General features: G+C 43.3%; 1 protein-coding gene across 1 annotated transcript in view; it reads left to right on the top strand.

Annotated features, from left to right (window-relative positions):
* HDAC7 (histone deacetylase 7) overlaps positions 1–23,462 on the top strand; it is a 243,983-nt gene that overhangs the window by 96,207 nt on the left and 124,314 nt on the right. Inside the window, exon 2 of the mRNA XM_075265793.1 lies at positions 11,631–11,700. The gene's annotated coding sequence lies outside the window, so the exon portion shown is untranslated. The remainder of the gene's footprint in view (positions 1–11,630; positions 11,701–23,462) is intronic.

Genomic DNA, 23,462 nt, shown 5'->3' with positions numbered 1-23,462 from the left:
ACTGGGCTGGTTAGAGGCTCCCTCCACCATGAATTGGTCCAAACTGGGTTTTTTAGAGGCTCCCTCCACCATGAATTTGCCCAAACTGGGCTGGTTAGAGGCTCCCTCCACCATGAATTTGCCCAAACTGGGCTGGTTAGAGGCTCCCTCCACCATGAATTGGTCCAAACTGGGTTTTTTAGAGGCTCCCTCCACCATGAATTTGCCCACACTGGGCTGGTTAGAGGCTCCCTCCACCATGAATTGGTCCAAACTGGGGTTTTTAGAGGCTCCCTCCACCATGAATTTGCCCAAACTGGGGTGTTTAGAGGCTCCTTCCACCATGAATTTGCCCAAACTCTGCTGGTTAGAGGCTCAATCCACCCTGATTTTCAAAACAAATGTTGGTGCCAACCTCAACTTACTACAAGGGCCAAATTCACTGCTGGTGACAAGCTCTCCTCACTGCAAGTGCCAAATACACATGTTTCAAGGTGTTTTCCTACTGTCAGAGAGGTGGTATTGAGTGTGTAAAGTGTGTAGTTGTTAGGCTGTGATGTTGGGGTAATAGAGGGTCTTTGGTGTGTTAGATGCCCCCAGACATGCTTCCCCTGCTGTCCCAGTGTCATTCCAGAGGTGTTGGCATCATTTCCTGGGGTGTCATAGTGGACTTGGTGACCCTCCAGACACGGATTTGGGTTTCCCCCTTAACGAGTATCTGTTCCCCATAGACTATAATGGGGTTCGAAACCCATTCGAACACACGAACATTGAGCGGCTGTTCGAATCGAATTTCGAACCTCGAACATTTTAGTGTTCACTCATCTCTATTAAAAAGTACACCCAGCCCCGCAAAAAAAGACGCCCTATGCATCCCCGTACACCTATGTATAAAAAAGTTACGGCCGTCGGAATATGGCGACTTTTAGAAAAAAAATTTTTTAACACCGTTTTGGAATTTTTTTTAGGGGTCAAAATGTAAATAAAACCATATAAATTTGGTATCCCTGGAACCGTACCGAAACACAGAATATAGGGGACATGTCATTTTGGCTGCACAGTGAACGCCGTAAAACCAAAGCCCGTAAGAAAGTCGCAGAAATGCATTTTTTCTTCAAATCCACCCCATTCTGAATTTTTTTCCTGCTTCCCAGTACATTATATAGAATAATTAATGGTGGCATCATGAAGAAAAATTTGTCCCGCAAAAATTAAGACCTCATATGGCTCTGGGAGCAGAGAAATAAAAAAGTTATGGGGTTTAGAAGGAGGGGAGTCAAAAACGAAAAACGAAAATCAAAAAATGCCATCGGCGGGAAGGGGTTAAAGATTTGTCCAGGAATTGGAGCGATCCATGTGCTGGGAGGGAGGTGTAAAATAAAAAATAAAATAAAAAGCGCCTTCACCTGTTCCTGTTGCTTCGTTGTCCGCTACCAGTGTCCATTCAGTCTCGCGCCGGTGCCTCCATGCTGGGAGTCCTGCACCTCATGGGACGACTGAAACCAATTACGTCTCATTTCCGGAAATCCTGTATCTAACAGACACAGGCGGGGACAAACGGAGTGCTGGGGACAAAAGCTCAATGAAAAACACTGTGGAAAAAAATATATTGGGATTCACTGCAATTTTTTCCCACAATGTTTTTTTAGCTGCATCTCGCTGTTGCGCCTAATCCTTAAAGAAGACCTATCACGATCTGCGGCACATGAGGTTTAATACACCGCTAGAAAGCCAACAGTGCGCTGAATTCAGTGCACTATTGGCTTTCACGTTCTGTGCCGGTACCGTAGATCTTCATCATCAGAAGTGTGTTATGACAGTCAGTCAGGAACGCCCTTCCTCACGGTAGCGTCTATAGCGGTGTACTGTGAGAGGGGTCGTTGCTTACCAGCCAGCGATGACGCTGAGCGCCTATAGCGCTCTCACAGTACAGGGCTATAGGCGCTGCTGTGAGGAAGGGTGTTCCGGACTGACTGTCAGAAACGCCTTTCTGACAGTGAAGAGCTACGGAATCGTCACCCATAGCTCTTCACCGGGGGGCACAGAACGGGAAAGCCGAAAGTGCGCTGAAATCATCACACTGTCAGCTCTCTAGCGGTGTATTAAACCGCACCTGCCCCAGAAGGTGAGAGCTCCTCTTTACCATCTCAATATACTGTACATCACACTATAAGGATAAGGCCTAACACAGCGTCCCACAGCAAAAAAACGCTGCGGGAAAACCCCCGGCGCCGACACATCAGTTTTTCCTGCAGCGCTTTTTGCAGAACTCCACAGAGGTTTCCGTTTCCGCGCTCGTTTTGTACACGACACAGGACTGGGAGCAGAAAGCTTCATCCACTGTATAGTTGCCTGGCAGATTCACTGCAGCTCAGCTCCCACTGACTTCTATAAGTGCCGAGATGCAGAGAAGGTGCCGGCTGATATACAGTGGACAGAGCTTTCTGCTTCTGGCCCCGTATTGTGTACAGGACTGGTACCAGAAGTGGCTCCTTACAGCTGATCGGTCTGAGGCCTGGGTGTGGGCCCCCTAAAGATCAGGCATTTATAGCCTATTCTGACGATAAACCATAGAAAATTATGCCTGGACAACCCCTTTAATTTCCCCCCCAAATGCCCCACACTTTAAAGAGGTTGTCCAGCATATTTTTTTTTTTTTTTGGTTTATAATTAGTCCTGGGAGGTGAAAAACAAATTACACAAAAAAAAAACCGCACTCATCTGTTCCCAGTGCTCCAGTCCTGCAATTCTGCTGGTAGTTACATGCCGGACTGGACCGCACTGGGAGACATTGAGACAGGCAGACTTCCCCCTGCACACTCCGATCGGCAGTGTGCTTAAAAAAATAGAAAGTGTTTTTAAGGGCTCGTTCACATCTGCGCCCGGGGTCTCAGCCCTGCAGGCATTTTTCAAACCCATTCAAATGAATGGGTTTGAAAAGTGTGCGTCTGTAAGCTCCTGTGAGCGTTTTGTGCTCACCGCAGCAAAACGTTTTTTTTTTTTTAACCAGACACAGAGTCGGACATGCAGGACTTTGTGTCTGGTTTAAAAAAAAAAACGGTTTTGCCGCAGAGAGCATAAAACACTCACCGGCGCTCATGGCCAGACTCGAACCGATAGGTTTCCGTCTTCTACATGCAGAAGATGGAAACCTCAGAATGGAGACCAGACGCTGGTGTGAACCCAGCGTTAACTGTGTTTTGCTCAGTAGGGCCTAATCCTTAGTGGCCCCTGCACACAGTATTATGCCCCATAGTGGCCCCTGCACACAGTATTATCCCCCATAGTGGCCTCTCCACACAGTATTATGCCCCATAGTGGCCCCTGCACACAGTATTATCCCCCATTGTGACCCCTGCACACAGTATTATGCCCCATAGTGGCCCCTGCACACAGTATTACCCCCCATAGTGGCCCCTGCACACAGTATTATGTCCCATAGTGGCCCCTGCACACAGTATTATGTCCCATAGTGGCCCCTGCACACAGTATTATGTCCCATAGTGGCCCCTGCACACAGTATTATGTCCCATAGTGGCCCCTGCACACAGTATTATGCCCCATAGTGGCCCCTGCACACAGTATTATGTCCCATAGTGGCTCCTGCACACAGTATTATGTTCCATAGTGGCCCCTGCATACAGTATTATCCCCCATAGTGGCCCCTGCACACAGTATTATCCCCCATAGTGGCCCCTGCACACAGTATTATTCCCCATACTGGCCCCTGCACACAGTATTATCCCCCATAGTGGTCCCTGCACACAGTATTATCCCCCATAGTGGCCCCTCCACACAGTATTATGCCCCATAGTGGCCCCTGCACACAGTATTATCCCCATTAGTGTCCCCTGCATACAGTATTATGTCCCATAGTGGCCCCTGCACACAGTATTATGTCCCATAGTGGCCCCTGCACACAGTATTATACCCCATAGTGGCCCCTGCACAAAGTATTATACCCCACAGTGGCCCCTGCACACAGTAGTATTCCCCATAGTGGCCCCTGCACACAATATTATGCGCCATAGTGGCCCCTGCACACTGTATTATTCTCCATAGTGGACTTCCCGAAGAGGGAAGATGTGAACCAGGCCTAATACATATAACATACATTTACACACACACACACACACCTATCTACAAATATACAGGACTCACACAGTATATCAGACACTTTACACAAATATACACACATTAAATATACATATTTTACCCAAAATGTACTTACATTTGGCTGTGTCCTGTCTGGCTGTGGTGATAGCTCTTCGTTTACAGCAGCCGGCAGACTTCCCCCTGCACACTCCGATCTGTGTGGGGGAGCACAGCTCCTGCTAGTGACGGCAGTGTGCAGCGCAGGGAGCAGAGACACACACTCCCAGCGATTGATACAGGGGCCCATTTTGGCACGGTCAGGATCCCGATCGGGGCCCTGACAAGTGCATTTAGATAAAACTAATAGTCAGGCTCGGGGGCCTGACTATTAGTTCCCCGGCAGGCCAGTCCGACCCTGCCTATGCTTTTTATTAAATAAAACGAGCAGCAATTTATAGTTGGGGCCTGGGGCCCACCGGGGGATTCCCCGGTGCTCCGGCGGGCCAGTCCGACCCTGGCTGCAATACTTGGCATAGCTGTATGTATGGCGCTATGTCTGGATAATAGAAAAGAGGGGAAATTGCTGATTTGTGGGGGTCTGAGTGTCACCTCGGAATGAGAGGCATTTTGCTACCATTGAAAAAGCAGTAGTGGACGCAGACCCCCCCCCCCCCCTTCAACGAGAAGGCTGGAAATAGACAAAGTACAGCACTCAGCTATCTCCGGTACACCCATTGACATGACTGTAAGGGGGGACCACTGCTACATTCTAAATGGGAGTAAAACACCCACATTCTTAGGATTGGTGGGGGTCACAGCAGTCAGATTTATCCTCTAATTCATAAGACAGAAGGATGGAGAATAAATACATTTTGCATAACTCCTTTAAGCCATTGAAATGTATTAGAAATGCATTAAAACATTTACTAATAAAGTGGTAAACTGAGCAGCTGCCGTGATAATAAAATCTCGCAGCCAGCAGGCACTTTCAATATTTCTCTGAAAGAGGGAAACCAAATCAACCAAGTTCAGGCAATGAGTACTGAGGTTTTCTCTAAGATTCGCCTCTTACATTGTCCAGCACCTGAAAATCACAGCCACACAAAATGCCCCTCAAAAAGAACCTAGTCGATGACAAATGTTACATAAACCACTAAAACCACTGCTGGCACCTATCCACAAAGCAGGTAGTCGTTTTGTGACCCGCCATGTTGCAGTACCATAGCTTGAGCTTGCTGTACTGTTGTTTCAACCCAGTTTAACAGAAGACAGAATGTCTAGATATCTGTTTTTCAGAAATGTTGCGTCAAATGTATAGAACTGTATTTGCAATCCACAAAACATTGTGACATTTTGGTCTAGTTTGGTCCTTCGTCAGATCATCTGCGTAAAGTACATAGAAATACATATTATCAGTATCAGAAACAAATGCAAAATGAGCACTAAAAAGTAGACCATAGACCAAAATTGTAATGGCAAGTATCATGCAAAAATCACAGCCAGATCAATATAATAATTGTGGCTATCAACATATATGCTTTAAGCAGTATGTCATACCTATGGGTAAAGATTGGTTTTGCTTACTTATATAGCACCAACATACGCTGCAGCACTGTACAGATATTATCATTCACCGACCTAAGTAGTGCTCACAATCTAAATTCTCTATCCGTATGTCATTGGAGTGTAGAAAACAGAGTACTCGGAGGAAAACCACACAAAGACAAGGAGAACATACAAAACTCCATGGAACGCAACCTCAAGACACTATGTACTAATAAGAGAACAGTCCCTATGAATACAAGTCAATTATAGCTTCATAGACTGCAAAGTAACTCGTGTAGACTGGCTGTGTGCAATATCAATAGGTAATTGGATTTAGGGTCAAAATAGAGGGATTGGTCCGACTGTAAGGGAATTGCTAAGACAGCAATTCCCAGAACTGTTAAACCCTGGGAGGGGCACAAGAGACAGTGAGCCCTAAGCTGAAGCCCCCCGCTTTCCCTTCCTATTGCCAGACCCTATCCTAGGTAATAGGCGACAACCACGAGGACAGTCCCTCCCTGAATACGTGAAACACAAAACGCAGACAAGACGAACAACAACAACGGAAGGTCAGCTAGCCAGGGTTCGGTAACAGGAGAGCGATGCAGTGCCAAATCGGAGTCAAGAGAATAGTCAATGAGGAAAGCCAAAGGTCAAGTATAATAGTATAAGCAAACAGGGACAGTAAGAGCAGGTATGCGCACGGCAATAACAAGCACTGGTGTGAATGGGAACCAAGGCTAAATAGGGAGGAAGAACCCGCCCATAGAGTTCACAGAAAGGCAGCTGTCAATCACAGGGCAAGGCCAGATTAACCACTTAATGGACAGAAGCAACATAGGCAGAAGACGGGTGTGGTGCAATTGCAATCACAGAACAAGAGCCGAGTTCACACAGTGTGACCAAAAACTTTAATCCAAGAACCAAACTGCACCCGCCTCCTGCGCCGCAGCATGCGAGCAGAGGGTGGTGCAGAGACCCGAACAGGCAGAGATGTTACAGTGACCTCAAAAGAGTGTGTTGTATCCTCAGAAGATATAGCATTATATCAGAGAAGCAGTAGTAGAAATGTCCAAACAGCCTCAATCACAATCTAATACCCATAAAGATAATCTGTGTCCAGATTTCTAGTATGTAGGATATCTCCAAGAACATTTTCTTACTGGATTGGAAAGAAGAAGTGCTGAAGGCGTACTAAGAAAAGCAGACCAGTCGCTGGGGAAATCATTTCTGTTTACTTTCCACAGATGGTCTGAGGAAGGTCCAAACTGGGCTGAAACATCACACTATGGTTTGTGGATTACAAATAAGGTTGTAAACCTTCGACACTACAAGATTCTTCACCCCCCTTAGATAATACCTCTTCTTTTTGCCAAGTCCAAAATGCTAAATGACATACGATCATGGCTATGCCACAAGTCATTGGGGTGTTTGTGTTTTTTAAACCTCCCACCCATTGAAATGCTTTGGCCCCCAGAAGGGTATATGGAAATTTAGGGGATTGGGGGGCAATAGGGATAGTGGGCCCTGCTGGAGCTTTATTGAATAGCTTGGCCACTCATTTCGACACCAACAGTGTCTTCCCCAGACCAAAATAATATGGGTTAAATGACAAATAACAGGAATATATAAGACAGCAAAAATTAAAGTAAAATTAAAATAAGGGTAAAAATAAAAACAACCAATCAATAGATGGCCGGGTTCGGTACAGTGCTTTTATGTTTTTAAGTGTTTTTTCTCTCTATTGTATTGTATATGATTGTATCAATTGATGATAACTGGCAATATAATAGGATACCTTTTTATATTTTGGGTGTATAGTTACTTTGTAGTAACTACTCCTCAGAAATAGATGGGAAGTGGTGTGGCCAGTCACAAAGAGGCAGAGATTACGTAAAATTAACCCCTCAAGTGGGCAGATTTTGGGGTGTTCCTAGGTATGAAAGGGCCATTTCTAGTTGGGCTGTCGATGAGGCTGGCGAGGAGCTAAAGTCTCATCTGAGCTGTAGGTTTATCTATACACAACCCCCTGAAGGCCGTTGTTAGGGTAAGTTCACTCGAGCTTTTTTGGTCAGGATTTTGAGGCCGTATCCACCTCAAAATTCTGACCAAAAAGACGGCTCCCATTGGAATCAATGGGAGCTGGTCAGTTCTTTTTTTCGGGAGCTGTTTGTTCCGGCTCCCGGAAAAAGAAGCGACATGCTTATTCTTTCAGGCAGATTTGCCTCACGACATTCGCCTGAAGACACTCCCTCCCGAGTAGGCTCATTCATTTGGGCCTAATCCGGAGTGGAGTGCGTGACTGGATGCTGGTGCACTGCACCGGCATCCAGTCGCAGCTACCCATATTTTGGTCCGGAACCTGAGGCGTCTTCCACCTCAAGTTCCGGACCAAAAAAACCATGCGTGAACTTACCCTTAGGGTATTTCACATGGAAGAATTTGGAACTGACTTTGAGGCACATTGCCTGAAATGTGCCTTCCATTCATTGCAATTGGAGGAAGAGGTAGATTTTTTCTGGTAGGTGATTTTTTTCAAGCGTCCTACTTCCTCTGCTTAAAACTCCTATTGAAATGGGAGGAAGTTTTTTGAAGTAGATATTTGGGCAAATTTTCAGAATTAGCCTCAAGATCAAAATCTGCTTCAAATTCCAGAAGCATATTTTTTCTGCCTGACCAAATTCATCTATGTGAACATATCCTTAGGTCTCCATGTGCTATGGCAACCCCTTGGCATCCCACATATAGAAGGTGGAGAAAGGAAGGCCCTACCTAACCACTTAAACCAGAGATTCCCAACATGATGACTGCATGCTATTAATGCAATCTGCCTCATTAAGTAGTTTTTTTCTCTTGGTAAAAAATATATGCTAGGGGTTTCTTGAGTCTGAAAAGGTTGGCAAACATTGACTTAGATAATGAGTTGTCTTCAACTTCGGCAGTGTCAGCCGATATATAATACAGGCCAACCAGCACATGGCAACGAAAACAACTGAACCAGTGCCAGTGCATGTGCTAGCAAACCAGTGGCTTCTCAGTACAGGGTGGGCCATAAGTATAGATACACCCAGATAAAATGGAAGTGATTGCTGATATCACCTTATTGTTTGTGGCATATTAGTACATGGGAGGGAAGAAACATTTGAGGCTGGGTGACGCCAATGGCGGCCATCTGCAAAGCTGCCATTTTGGATTCAACTTTATTTTTTTCAGTAGGGAAGGGGGTCATGTGACACATCAAACACATGGAGAATTGCACAAGAAAAGCAATTGTGTGCTAATTTTTAAGGTAGCTTTATTCATTATCGAGTTATTGACAAATTTGTGACATGGAGCAACAACAGTAACCCACTAAAGGATGTGCTCAAAGTGTTGAATTGTCAAAAAGATTCTCTTCTCCCACTCTTGACACACTGAGAGCAATACCACAGAACAAATGCTACAACAGGCCTCCTGTATCCATTGTTTCAGGTGCCCCACATCCTGGACCTTCACGGAGTACACCATAGCCTTTAAACATACCTAGAGATAGAAGTCCAAGGGAGTGAGATCCGGAGACTTTGGGTGTATCCATATCTGGGTGTATCCATACTTATGGTTCACCTGGGTGTATCCATACTTATGGCTCACCCTGTACTGTTATGGTGCTAGGCATTAGGTACCTGCTCAGCACAATCTAACACAATCTAATAGAATGGTGCAGAATGGGTAGGAGTTAAAGTGCTCAGGACTCAGGAGTATTTAAAAAAGTGGCAAATCCATAGGAACAAGGAAAACATCTCAATCGATCAATAGTTCATTATAGCCTGACTTTATGCCATGCATCTGAATAAAATTTCCATTTTAGTTGTACTAAACTCCAATAAATAATTTCATCCTCACTTATGATTCCATCATGATTATTTTGCCATGTGCCCATCCAGCTTTCCAAATTCCCTACAAACCTTTAGGCTGAAACATTCTCTGCTTATTCAATAACTATGGAAACAGAAATGTTTGCGCAATTTTTTAAGTAAATCTATCAAGAAAAGAAGAGAGTCTGATACTGACCTCTACAGCACTCCAACAGAAACCTGGACCTGTCAATAGCAACAACCCTCTGCCAGCTATTTTACCATGCACATGTATTCCAAAGCCATAATGTTCTCATTTTATGCACCAGTCTGTTTGAGGAGGTGTAACAAATTATTCTGAAGAATTCAAATACACCGTATCATCTGGTTAACCAAGATCCAGAATAAAAGAAACCTCAAAAACTAAGAATTGACATGGAAAGTTGATTTATAAAAACTGTTCCATGAAGCCATCAAACAGCCAGTGGGTGTACAGTGGGAATGAAATGATAAGGGACAAGAGAACAAAAACAGGTCAGGTAAAAAAGGATTCCAGGATTCTAAACAAAGATATAGTCCATCATAACGTCACAACCCCTTCATAACAGATCATGATCAAAGTATAATATGTAATAAATGTTATTACCGTATATACTCGAGTATAAGCTGACCCGAATATAAGCCGAGGCCCCTAATTTTACCACAAAAAACTGGGAAAACTTATTGACTCGAGTATAAGCCTAGGGGGGGGGAAATGCAGCAGCTACTGGAAAATTTCAAAAATTAAAATGGTCGGATTTTTGGCTGCAGTGGTTGCTGGGGAGGGGGAGGGGGTGTTTGGGTTGTCTGTCTGCCCCTTCCCTGAGCTTGAGGACTGAGTTTTTTTTTTCCCCACTTGGAATTCAGCCTGTCTGAATATAGGGTATCTGCAGTGCTCCTATTAACCCCTTCCCGACGGAACAGGAGCACTGCAGATCCCCTATATTCAGTAGACCAGGCACTTTCAGACACAGGGATACCTAATGTGTTTGTGTTTCACAGTCATTTCCTACTTTTATGTGTATTCTAGGGAAAGGAGGGATTTAGAACTTTTATTTACTTTATTTTTTTATTATATTTTTTTAAAGCTTCTTTTTTTTCACTATTTTATGGGAGATTCTATTGTGGCTGGTGATAGAACCCCCCTCCCAAAAAAAAAAAAAAAATTAATTTTTTTTTTTTTTTGCTTGACTCGAGTATAAGCCAAGGGGGGCTTTTTCAGCACAAAAACTGTGCTGAAAAAAATCAGCTTATACTTGAGTATTATTACATGATCTAACTAGTATAGTAGGAGATAGGACCGTGCCCATGTGGGTCTACTATCTACAAGGGGGATAGGGAGAGTAGGTGAGGTTAGATGGTGGTGTAATGGCAGCATGGTTAGTGTAGGTTGCAGACTGTCCTGAAGAGGTGGGTTCGCAGGTTGCTCTTGAAGGTTTTCACCATTGGGGACGCTTTGGTGTGCTGGGGTAGATAGTTCCAGAGTATGCAGGAAATCTTAGAGACAGCTCTGTGAAGCGTAAAGAAGAGAAGAAAATATGTTTGTGGAGGTATCAGGAGATTAGGTCAGGGAGGTTTGTGGACAGTCTTGTAGGTCACTGCTAATATTTTAAACTGGATTCACTTGGCAATGGTCAGTCAATGAAGGGACTGGCAGAGAGGACTGGAGGAAGAGTAGCGATGAGTAAGGTAGCAACTATGACTTACTCCCTCTGAGCTGTAGGTTTATCTATACATAGCCCCCTGAAGGCCATTATTAGGGTATATCAATGAGAAAGGTACATAAACAGAATTGAGGGTTGATAGGAGGGGAACAAGAGGTTATAAGCTTATATGTACAGTATATATTGATTCATTAATACTTCCATACACGACATTTGGCTGGATGATCCCTTTACAACTGTAATTGTAATATAGTATATACAATATGAATTGTGTTGCACATAAAGCCATAATGACGACCAATGTTGTTAGTCATTATTTAGATCTAAATAATTGAATTCAATGAATAAGGTCCTGTCTACATCGAATTTTATATTTAGTGTGTATATGGCTTTGTGCTGTGTCTTTGTGTAGCCAGAACTAGAAATAGTTGTCATTTCTGTAATAATACTTTAACAAGTGTATTTTTTGGTTTAGTTCTACATGACTGAAGGAGGACATACAGCACACAGACTGAAATCAATGGACTAAAGCTTTAATATTAACGGTATGTATACTGTATATGACTTGATGAATGTTTCAAGAACGCTGGGAAACTGGTGTACGTGGGTTAGTAAATTCTCCTCAATGCTTGTATGAAAGGAAATAAAACAGTCCATATGACAACTTACCAGACATGCTAGATATGTATTGTTTGTATATAGAACTCTCTATAGCCTCTCTTCCATCCAGTCAATAGATGCAGGTCCTGATAAGAAATGACTGAGGTTCTATGTAGTCTGTGGAAAAACATAAAATAAACTGTTGCGACAAACCTGACCTCCATATAGCTGTCCTACTTAGCTGAATGTACTGTACAGTAGAAAACACAAGTGTAAAAAAACAGACTTCTTGTGCTCCAGTTTTTACTTGAGTCCCAAATTGCTGAGCCAATTGATAACAAAAATGTATATACATATAATTAGAGATGAGCGAGTAGCTAAATATTCGATATTCGTTTCGAGTAGCCCCTCAATATTCGACTACTCGAATCGAATATCGAATCCTATTACTGTATACTCTATGGGGGAAAATGCTCGTTTCAGGGGTAGGCAACATTCCATCAAATTGAACTTACCAAGTCCACGAGTGAGGGTCGGGCTGGATTCTCCAAGAAGTCTTCTCCGTGCAGTGTCCCCGCGGCATCTTCCGGCTCTGAATTCACTCTGCCAGGCATCGGGCCTGGGCAGAGCCGACTGTGCATGCCCGCACTACAAGAAAATGGCCGCTTACAGTCAAAGCAGCCATTTTCTTGTAGCGCGGGCATGCGCAGTCGGCTCTGCCCAGGCCCAATGCCTGCCAGAGTAAATTCAGAGCCAGAAGACGCCTCAGGGACGCAGCGCGGAGAAGACATCTAAAGGAAGGAGAAGAACCAGCGTTGATTGGCCGACTGTATAGCATTCGGCCAATCAACGCTGGTTCTGCATCAAATTTTTCCATTCGAATAGCGAGTGGTACTCGATCGAGTACGAGTATTTAGAATACCGTAGTATTCGATTGAATACTTACTAGATCAAATACTACTCGCTCATCTCTACATATAATCCATACATAAATCCATTATTCCCTGTGCTTGCATAGGAATTGGCCATGAACTAATGCATTAGTGATTTGCCCTCCACGAAAACGTCACAGGAAAAATTGCAGCATTTTACAGTAATAACAAAGTGAATGGATCCTTGTCCGCCATGTGGACATGCCGAGGTTTCCAAAACCAGCGTGGTTTTGGAAATCGGAGCATGTCAATTATACATGCGGAAATGCCGGTGGTTTCCCCATAGGTATAATTGTAACAGTGAGTTTGTGGAGGAAAACTCAGCGAACTTTCTGTCTAAAACGCTGCAGGATGAACCACGATGCATTGCTGCCACGGTCTTAACTGCAGCGCTTTATTGCTGTGGGACGTCTCGTGGGGCCTTAGCCTAACAGTGTTTTATTGTGTTCTATTTGTCTTTGCACTCAAAAATGCACCAGGCAATAAGCTTTCCAGATCAGAGATATTTCCCAACCAGGGGTGTAACAATAGGGGATTTAATGTATGAGGTTGCATGGTTGTAAGCCACATAAGTTGGCATTGGTCTACTCTATGCCCACTTCTACTAAGATTCACAATCATGCCTAACAATACTGATGTTTTTGGGGCATGTGTAGTAATAACTTTATGCCAGATATCTGGCATAAAAAAGTGGGTTTGTGACTTTTTGAACGCCAGTTTATACACGTGTTGTGGCACTACACTTGGGCTACATTTAAGATCATTTACACCATTTTACTGGCACCAGTAATACCCCAGTCTTAATAAAAAATGCCCCAATATCTTTGCAATGACACCCAAAAATATTCCGACCATCACTGACATAACCTTCTACCTATCTAAATGACCTGTCAGGTGTTTTCAATAGTGAAAAATCCCCTCACAATATGGCATCAGCTGAAAAACACCAGACTATTTCTTCTTATTTACAAGGCCACATGGTGGCATGCCTACTTTCAAGTAACGGAGGCTAAAAGACATAAGGTCATGTAATAGCTAATTCCGAAACCCATCACGGAAATTATACTGAGAGAGAAAACCAAGAAAAAAAAATCTTATACGTGAGAGAAAAAAAAAGGTGCCTTCAGGTTGAAGACGTGTTTGCTAAACCACAAGCTGCTTGACAAGATATACTCAGACAAAGCGCCAAGACTTAGGTTAGAGTGATCCAGTTTACAGATATATAGTAAGAGCTCACCAAGATTGTGGGTTGAGAGGAACCAAAGCGCGGACCAAACAAAGGTAAAGTGATATATGTATACTTGTATCTGTACTTAGCAGTCTGGTCGGGAGTGTTATGCTGTCATGATTTCTATGAAATATTACTTTACTTCTTTCTTTTGATAACCTGACAGATAAATATTCTATTAATCTTTATCTATGATGCGTATAGTTTAGATGCATGACGAGAGTTCTGGTTTCAAGTTCTGTAACAAACAAAGACTTATCCCTCCCCATTTTAGAAACAGAAATATATCTCCATGCATAGAAAATATCATGTAAAATTCACCACCAAGCTGCCAACCTGTGCCAGGAAAGCAACTTGTAAAAATAAGTGCATCATACTTCACCGGGTGTTAAGGCATCAATTGTTGTCTTAAGTTTTCAGCAATTTGTAAGATATGTATGATGATATGAACATTGCCCAGGTGAACCCATAGATTATAATGGGATCCGTGGGGTGTCTGTTCTTTTAAACTGAAATGGACTGAGAGGACTTTTTCATCCGTCGATTTTCAATGGTCACTGCGACGGAGACTTCAAACTGGGTACAGATGTGAACCCAGCCTAAGAGCTCTAGTGTGTGCACCATAACCAAATTCTACCACAACCATAGGTACAGTGCATAGTATATGTATCGTTGTGGAGCCCATGATGCCCAAGCAGATACATTTTATATGGTTAACCTTCTCTTATAACACTGATTTGCTGACTTACTTGTAAAAATCCTTCTATTACTCATATTAATACCTTCTTAAATTTCATAGAGTCTGACATAGACTGTATATGCAAACTACACAGGAATTCTGAAAAAATCTTATTTATTTACCCCAGCATACCAGAAACTGGGTACAATAGGGGCACAATTCATTCTAACCTCTGCCAGGCGCCTCATGCTGATTATTACCATGCTCGATACTGTGGTGACTTCTGCCGCACATGGCTGTATTATTTAAGCCAAGTCTTCCAGGAAGAGAGGGAAGTGCTTTGTACAAAATGTTCATGGTGCATTTGGGTTTGAGCAGCAGGTGATTTTAGGTCGTATTAAGGTTCAGGATTTTATTTTTCCTATTAATAATCTATACTATATTATTAGTGAAATTCCACCATCTAATAACATGCACAAATCAGTGTGAAGGAAGCAAAGGATGGAAAAGTTTCTAGTATTGTAAACCTGGATTATCTACATTCACAATTCACACCCTGCAGCAATTATGCAGTTTTTTGTTGGCGTTGTTCCTCCAAATAGCTCATTTGCAGATTGCAAAAAACAGAGATATCCTGACAATAGAGGGGGAAATAACTGTTTGATTCAGGTGACCCTAACCTATCTATGTGCAGGGCTGGGTTCAGGAGTGTAGCCAGAGAGGGTGCAATGGTAGCAGATAGTACCGAGCCCTGGACCCTCAGGGGTCCCCAGAGGTCCCTCTGCTAGCACTGTTCTAAATGGCAGAGAGTAGGTTGGGGCCCATTGCAAATTTTGTATTGGGGCCCATGAGCTTCACATTACGCCTCTGGCTGGGTTGGTATATTGGATTCTGGTGACAGACTCCATTTTTAAAAAATTGAGAGGCTGACAGGGGGAATATATTTTTTATTTTGTTCAAAGCTAGTCATCTTATGCCACCTATCTTGGCACAACAGCTGAAAAGGTAAGGAGGGTCATATCTAATCTCATAGGGGACACTGGAGAGGGTTTTGTCTGTCTACGGTAATTTGCATACTTTATCACAATATACAGTACAAAGGAAAGCCTCATCCCTGTTCCTGCTTCTTTTTATTACAGCCACCAGCACCGGGAAGTGACACAGAACATGTCACAAAGTCACTTATCTAAATGATTCCATGGTCTTTTTTGGCAGCGGACCCACATATTAGGCAAGAGCGTTCTTACTAAACACAGCTGCTACATGTCAATACATTAATCATTACTTACTAACATCATTTTATTGGAGGGAATATTCCATTTCCTGTGTTTCCAGATTGGAATAACTGAAATAGCCATTTGTCTATGAACGGCTAGATAAACAAGCCCCTGGTGTCAACATGGTCACCTTACTAAATTTATCCACTGCCACCGGATAATAGTGAATTAGTGAAATGTTTTCATTGGGTCTGTTTTGTTCATTGAGCGTACAGTGTTCAAGCAGAGGGATTATCATGGACAAGACTAGTAGACATAGAAGCTGCTAGGGGGCCCAACAACTTAGGGGGGCCAACAACTAAGGGGGCCCAACACTCAAGAGGTAAAGTTAGTGATGCCTACTGGAAATGCTATAAACCTTTGTTTTTCCCACTGCGGTGATGTCACCATACAGTGACATCACTATGGAACATATACTGGGACATCATTATGTACATGATTCCTGCTCTGTGATGTCACAGTGTTTATTATTTCTATGCTGTGACATCACTATGTGCATTATCCCTAGTACTGTGAGACTGCAGTGTACTGTGCATTGTGCTGCTACTGTGATAACAGTCAGGTCCCATGTTACCATGTTACACCTCAGTGGGTGTATAATTTTGAAAGTGGCTTTGAAGAATGATTTTGTGGGAAAGTCTTGTTTTATCAAAGGTCCTCAATAGGTCATGTGGTAAGGATTTACAGGGCTGGAAGTAGACTTCAGCTTTGTAAATACTTTTAATACTCTCCTCAAGCCCTATATTTAAGTACTCTGACCATGGCAGACTGGCACTCAGTATCTGGGGCACATGCCCCCTGTCCCGCCCTTCCCGAGCTACATTCTGGGATTTTTTTCAAAAACTATTTTTTTGAAAAAATATGGAGGATTTTCCCCATTTTGGGGAAATTTTATATAAAATATCTAAACAAACCTTGACTGTGTGACTGCAGGGTATGTTCACCCTATGTTTCATAGGATCAATCCCCAAACACTTCATTGGCTATAGTGATGTCTGTTGGGTAACCATTACTTTCTTCCTGATATCTCTGGACAAAAAATTGGGCTTGCATGACTTTTTTATTTTAAATTTTAGATGGGGTCTGCACCAGAGTCTCTGGCACAGATGTGAATATGCCCTAACTGTAGTATTGCACTGTTGATATACTGGAAGTATGAGCAGTCCAGTGTTTTCTCTATGGAATACATTCAGACCTCTTGGTCTGCTTGAGAAGTGGAGTTGAACAATGTTTGTACCAACATCAATTCTCTGAACGATTCCATTGGGGTTTTCCAAAGGGGGTTTTCCGGGCAAAATAATTTTAAAAAAGGTCTGTTATTGCTATCGATGGGTTAATAAGTGCACCCATCTACTTTTAGAAGTGTTTTGAGTGATTTCTGGCTTTCTGTGGGAGCTCCTGGTGTCCTCTGCATTTGTTTACATGGGTAGAATCCTGCTGTCTTAGCTCACAACTACCATAATGCATTGCAGTTCACTCAGATGCCCCCTCTCACTTTTTCTCCACTTCCAATTTCTCTATCTAGCCCGTGGACCACAAGTCCTATCTATCTAACTAACTACCTAATTCAGTCCCCCAACCTCCTCCCCACCCCATCATACTTACCTGTCTTCTCGTCCTGGAGATGACTTTAGGGTGGTGCTGTCTCCTCTTCTGCCTCTTCACCTGGGATCCACAACTGGTGTCGGTGAGTATTTTTTAAGGGAGTTTATTAGAAGTTTAGCTTAAGGGTAAAGTTTTAATTTATCCCGAACAACCCCTTTAAAACTGACATCCTTTCCTCAAGTGTCAGCTATAGGGGGAGAGGAGCAATCTGAAAAGGAGTTGTCAAGGTCAGACGATCTCTTAAATGTAGTTGCCTAGTAGTCTCAGCTGTCACAGATCTTACACTTGATCCTAGCCAGGTACAGCGCTGTCATACCTCATACTGACAGATAACATCACCCATTGTGTACTGCTCCATGGGACATATAAAATCTAGGAGGTGAATTTCTACCTCACTCTTCTGGAACAGCGGAGCGTGAGATTGTTGCGCTGCTGCTACACTTCAATTTTATGGATGGTGAATGTTGATGTTCCAGATCATATTATCATTTGCAATCTGTGTGAAGTGTTTTGCTTAGGATAGCGTTTTCCATCCTGAACAACCAGCATATCAAGCTCTGCAAAGCGAAAGACTAAAGTCATTTATGTCAATTGATATTTTCACAATTAAAGGAAAAGTGCTTCAGGGAAGTGCCATGTAGATTCTATGAAACTGGCACCATGAGACCTAATAAAAAGACCTCCAAATTGGTAATCGCCATCTGGACGGCCATGATTGCCACCAATCTTATAAATCCATGTTTTTAATCGGGTGTACAGTTTAAATCCCGTATTTCAGGTACATATATAGAATATTAACATGTTTGCCAATCCTTAAGATATACATATATGATCTTATATACATATATATATATATATATATATATATATATATATGGGCGAGAGCTGTAGTACCACTCCAGACCAGTAGACAATGTAAGGAGCTGTGCTAGTTCTGGTGCAGCCACAACCCTTTTTTGTGAATGAAAGTACATTACCCAGAGATTATAATAACATGATTCAGATGTTGCTTTTGGTCTCATGTTATCCAGTGCTGCAAGTAATAGTTCTAACTAGAGATGAGCGAACACTATTCGTAACTGCCGTTTTGAATAGCACGCTCCCATAGGAATGCATGGAAGTGGCCGACACGCTGACTTTGCCGGCAGCCGGCCACTTAACCCTCTACGTGCCAGCTGCGTCCATTCATTGCTATGGGTGCGTGCTATTCGATACGGCAGTTTCAAATAGTGTTCGCTCATCTCTAGTTCTAACCACTTAAAGGGGTTGTCCTATTATCAGTGCCACAACGCTGGGTGCCTGAGCACTGGGTCCCCCAACAATCAGGAGAATGGGGAATTTAAAAGTCCTCCTGCATTCTCATTGCGCTTGCATGACCAGCTAGCTCTCTATACACTATTATGGGGTGCGGGGACTCCCAGAAATGTGATGTGTCTATAGTGGGACAATCCGTTTAAAGGGATTCTATCATTAAAATGCTATTTTTTCTCACTAAACATAGGAATAGCCTTAAGAAAGGCTATTCATCTCCTACGTTTAGATGTCTTCTCCACGTCGCCGTATGGTAGAAATCCCGGTTTTCTTCGGTATGCAAATTAGTTCTCTCGCAGCACTGGGGGCATCCTCAATGCTGCGAGAGAACTCTCCAGTGCCGCCTCCATCTTCTTCTAGAACAGCCTCTCCCTGCGTCTTCTTCTAGCGCTGGCTTCAAACTTCTAGGCATGCACAGTTGGCTCTGCAGTCGGGCCTTGGGCAGAGCCGACTGCCCATACCCGCAGCCATTTTTTTGTCGCCACTTACCCCAGCTTACTGTGTAAGCAGCCACAAAAAAAATGGCCGCGGGCATATGCAGTCAGCTCTGCCCGAGGCCCGATAGAGCTGAATGCGCATGAGTAGAAGTTTGAACCCAGCACTGGAAGAAGACGCAAAGAGAGGCCGTTTCAGACAAAGATGGAGGCAGCACTGGAAGTTTCTCTTGCAGCATTAGGGACGCCTCCAGCGCTGTTTGAGCATGGGTGATCGCCCCCAGTGCTGCGAGAGAAATCATTTGCATACCGAAGAAAACCAGGATTTCTACCAAACGGCGGCGCGGAGAAGACATCTAAAGGTAGGAGAAGAATAGCCTTTCTTATGGCTATTTTATGTGTTAGTGAGAAAAAAATAGCATTTTAATGATGGAATCCCTTTAACCTAACAAGACACATAAGATTATTGTTGGCTGTATCTGCTGCTTTTGGCAGGACCTGCTGACCATCTAACATGTATAAGTCTCCCAACTCTCCCCCAATGGCAGATGCCAGGGGAGTTAAGAATAAGGCCATTGGATTTCAGCATGCCCAATTCATTTTTTCTTGGGGAGATGAATAGATTCCAGTGATGTCAGGCAAGCAAGTGTTCAGATGACAGGTATCGAATGTGTATGACCAGGCCAAGCCACCATACTGCTAGTTTGTGAGGCAACAGCTCCACTGTCTCGTCCTCAGTCTTATTATTCTTTATCCACCACCGCTTAGGCAATTATTATGTATATATTACATTACTAATGACTGATTCAACAGGGATAGAGGCAGAAAACACATTGAAGTCACTTAGAAAATGTCTTCCAAATGCTTTACAGAACATTCTAGATACATGAGATATTTCACTTTTGAGGAAATCCTGTTGCAAATGATCTTTTAATGTACTTTTTGCTAATAAAATGCATATAGTGTAAATAGAAGCCTGATCAATGAGAAGGAAACAAATGTTTTTTCAGCTTTGGTTCATTTATCCTTTTCTGCGAAGCTATTTCCATGTATATTATGGGGGGATTACATTTTGGGCCAGCGCTGCTTTGAACAGAAAAAAAAAACCTAGGAATGGTCTGGGCTGTTGCACGATGTCTCAGAAATGCAGGTTTGGGATTAATCTGGCTGTCATCAGCTTAAAGGACATAATATCAGTTAATGAGTCTTGACTCTTGGTCTACATTGAAATCTGCTTGAATCATCACCGTGAGGTTACAGAAATGGGAAAAAAAAACTTGAAAATGTGGTATAGTATCCTATCTTGAGAACTTCTTTGATCCTAAGGGCAACCAAGGATTCCTGTAAAGAATTTTTTTTAAGGTTTTCCCATGAACACAACCGTATTTAACCATTTTAGTGGTGACAGTCTTTTGTCTTGATAAGTTCCCAAAGGACATTTTTGCAGTGACAGTCTGTTGTCTTAATAGGTTAAAAGTGAATGTGACCATGAATGCAGGGGCGTTCTATGGTCTAGGATAGGGGTAGGGAATAGAGATGAGCAAACAATAAAATGTTCGAGGTTCGATATTCGTTTCGCGTAGCCCCTCAATATTCGACTACTCGAATCGAATATCAAACCCTATTATACTCTATGGGGGGAAAATGCTCGTTTCAGGGGTAGGCAATGTTCGATCAAATTATACTTACCAAGTCCACGAGTGAGGATCGGGCTGGATCCTCTGAGAAGTCTTCTCCTTGCAGCGTCCCCGCGGCGTCTTCCGGCTCGTCATTCGTTCTGCCAGGCACCGGGCCTGGGCAGAGCCAACTGCGCATGCCCGCACTACAAGAGTCAATGGAGAGCCGGAAGACGCCGCGGGGAAGCTGCATGGAGAAGACTTCTAAAGGTAGGAGAAGAACCAGAGTTGATTGGCCGACTGTATAGCATTCGGCAAATCAATGCTGGTTCTGCATCGAACTTTTACATTTGAACAGCGAGTGTTAGTCGATCGAGTACGAGTATTTCGAATACCGTAGTATTCGATCGAATACCTACTCGATCGAGTACTACTCGCTCATCTCTAGTAGGGAACCTTCGGCACTCCAGCTGTTACCAAAAATACAACTCCAGCATGCGTACTTGCTCTGCTGTTCTTGGTGCTGTGTTTCCATCCAAAAAATTGGTTTCACGGCGGAGAGTCTGCAAAAGTATCCCATAAATATCTACATTTCTGGGGGGGGGGGTTCTGTCAAGATGGGGTGCTGAGTGTACATTAATTAGAAATAAAATGAACTTTTTGATTTTAGCAAATGGCTGCAATGAAGCAAAGTGTGAAAAATGTAAAGGGGGCTGAATACTTTCCATACCCACTGTATGTGGACATATGCAGCGCCGAGGGTTCCACAATACAGAGCCTCAGGGACACTGCCTCTTTATACAGCCTCCTTCACACACCTCGGTTCTAGCCACGCTGGCGCAATTCTTCATGTTTATGTTCTGTTATTTTTACAGATTCATCTCCATTAATGTCACCGTTGATTTCATTGGCGTTATACCATTAGTTGGCACCAGTTCATGCAGCTCCATCACGTTTCTGTTGCTTTTATGGGCAGAATAGCGTAGGCTGTTAATTTATCGTACCCGGAAAATAAAGAAACCTGACAAGTCTCATTATAGTCAAGTCATGATCTCTCAGAAAGGATAAAAGGAAATATCTAAAAATGCAAAAATAAAATCTAAGTTCATTGACCTCGCTTTTGTGAGAATTAACCGCCACTGCCCATTTTGGCAGATAAATCTTGAGATTTTTTTCTTGCTAATTTCTTACTTAGAAATAAGAAAGTCCCAAAAACTTGTTTTGGTGTTTTATTTCCTGCACATTAAGCATTGTCTATCCTCGATAATATAGTGTTACTGTGGGCATAGCACTTATTCAGTCCTGCACTATAATTCTATGCTCTATAACTTTCCTTTACAAATTACATTTCTACCATCTTACTTTCCAAAAACATAAAACTATAGTCTCAAATCCAAGCAGATCAGGATATATAGCATGCATACACACAGTGGAGTAACTAGGAATGATGAGGCCCAAAGGTAAACATTTGACATGGCCCCCCCAGCCCTCTGAACCCCCCCACGTGCACACACTATTATGCCCCATAGTGGGCCCCTGCACACAGTATTATGCCCCATAGTGGCCCCTGCACACGGTATTATGTCCCATAGTGGCCTCTTCGCACCCTATTATGCCCCACAGTGGCCCCTGAGTACAGTATTGTGGCCCCTGCACACAGTATTATACCCCATAGTGGCCCCAGCACACAGTATTATACCCCATAGTGGCCCTAGCACACAGTATTATGCCCCTACACACAGTATTATGCCCCATAGTGGCCCCAGCACACAGTATTATGCCTCATAGTGGCCCCAGCACACAGTAGTATGTCCCATAGAGGCTCCTGCACACAGTATTATATCCCTTAGTGGCCCCAGCACACAGTATTATGCCTCATAGTGGCCCCAGCACACAGTATTATATCCCTTAGTGGCCCCAGCACACAGTATTATACTCCATAGTGGCCCCAGCACACAGTATTATGCCCCTACACACAGTATTATCCCCCATAGTGGCCCCTGCACACAGTATTAAGCCCCATTTTGGACCAACCATGAATAATTATTATACTATGGGGTGTGTTTTTTTATTTTTTGTTTGTTTGTTTTTTAATGTAGATTGTGAGCCCCATGAAGGGATCACAATTTACCATTTTTTCCTTTTTCTCCTATCAGTATGTCTTTGTAGAATGGGAAGAAATTAACGCAAACACGGGGAGAACATACAAACTCCTTGCAGATGTTGTTCCTGGTGGGATCCGGACCCAGGACTTCAGCGCTGCAGTGCTAACCACCGTGTTGCCCCACTGTGGGGTCTTTTCAGACCCCAGAGTATAATGATCGGAAACCCAGGGGAGGATGCAAACATAAAAAAAACAACACCTCTCCCTGGCTCTGGTGCACTCCCTGCTGATTTTGGCCATCTTCAATGTTGGACCAGACGTCACCTGACCCAGGCTGGCATTGCGAGGCATCAGAGATTAATATAATGTCCGCTATAACGCACTGGTTTGCTATTTAGTTTCCTAGTGATAGACTCCTCTTAAGATGCATTACTGTAATATAAATATGGTTAGAAAGTTGATCAGATCCTTTAAAAGTCCAATACATTCATTCTTAAATTCCACGGTGGTGGGATATGTGC

The sequence above is a fragment of the Leptodactylus fuscus genome, chromosome 2 (genome assembly GCF_031893055.1).
Source record: "Leptodactylus fuscus isolate aLepFus1 chromosome 2, aLepFus1.hap2, whole genome shotgun sequence".
Classification (NCBI taxonomy): domain Eukaryota; kingdom Metazoa; phylum Chordata; class Amphibia; order Anura; family Leptodactylidae; genus Leptodactylus; species Leptodactylus fuscus.
This window is presented reverse-complemented; position numbering and strand designations above follow the sequence as displayed.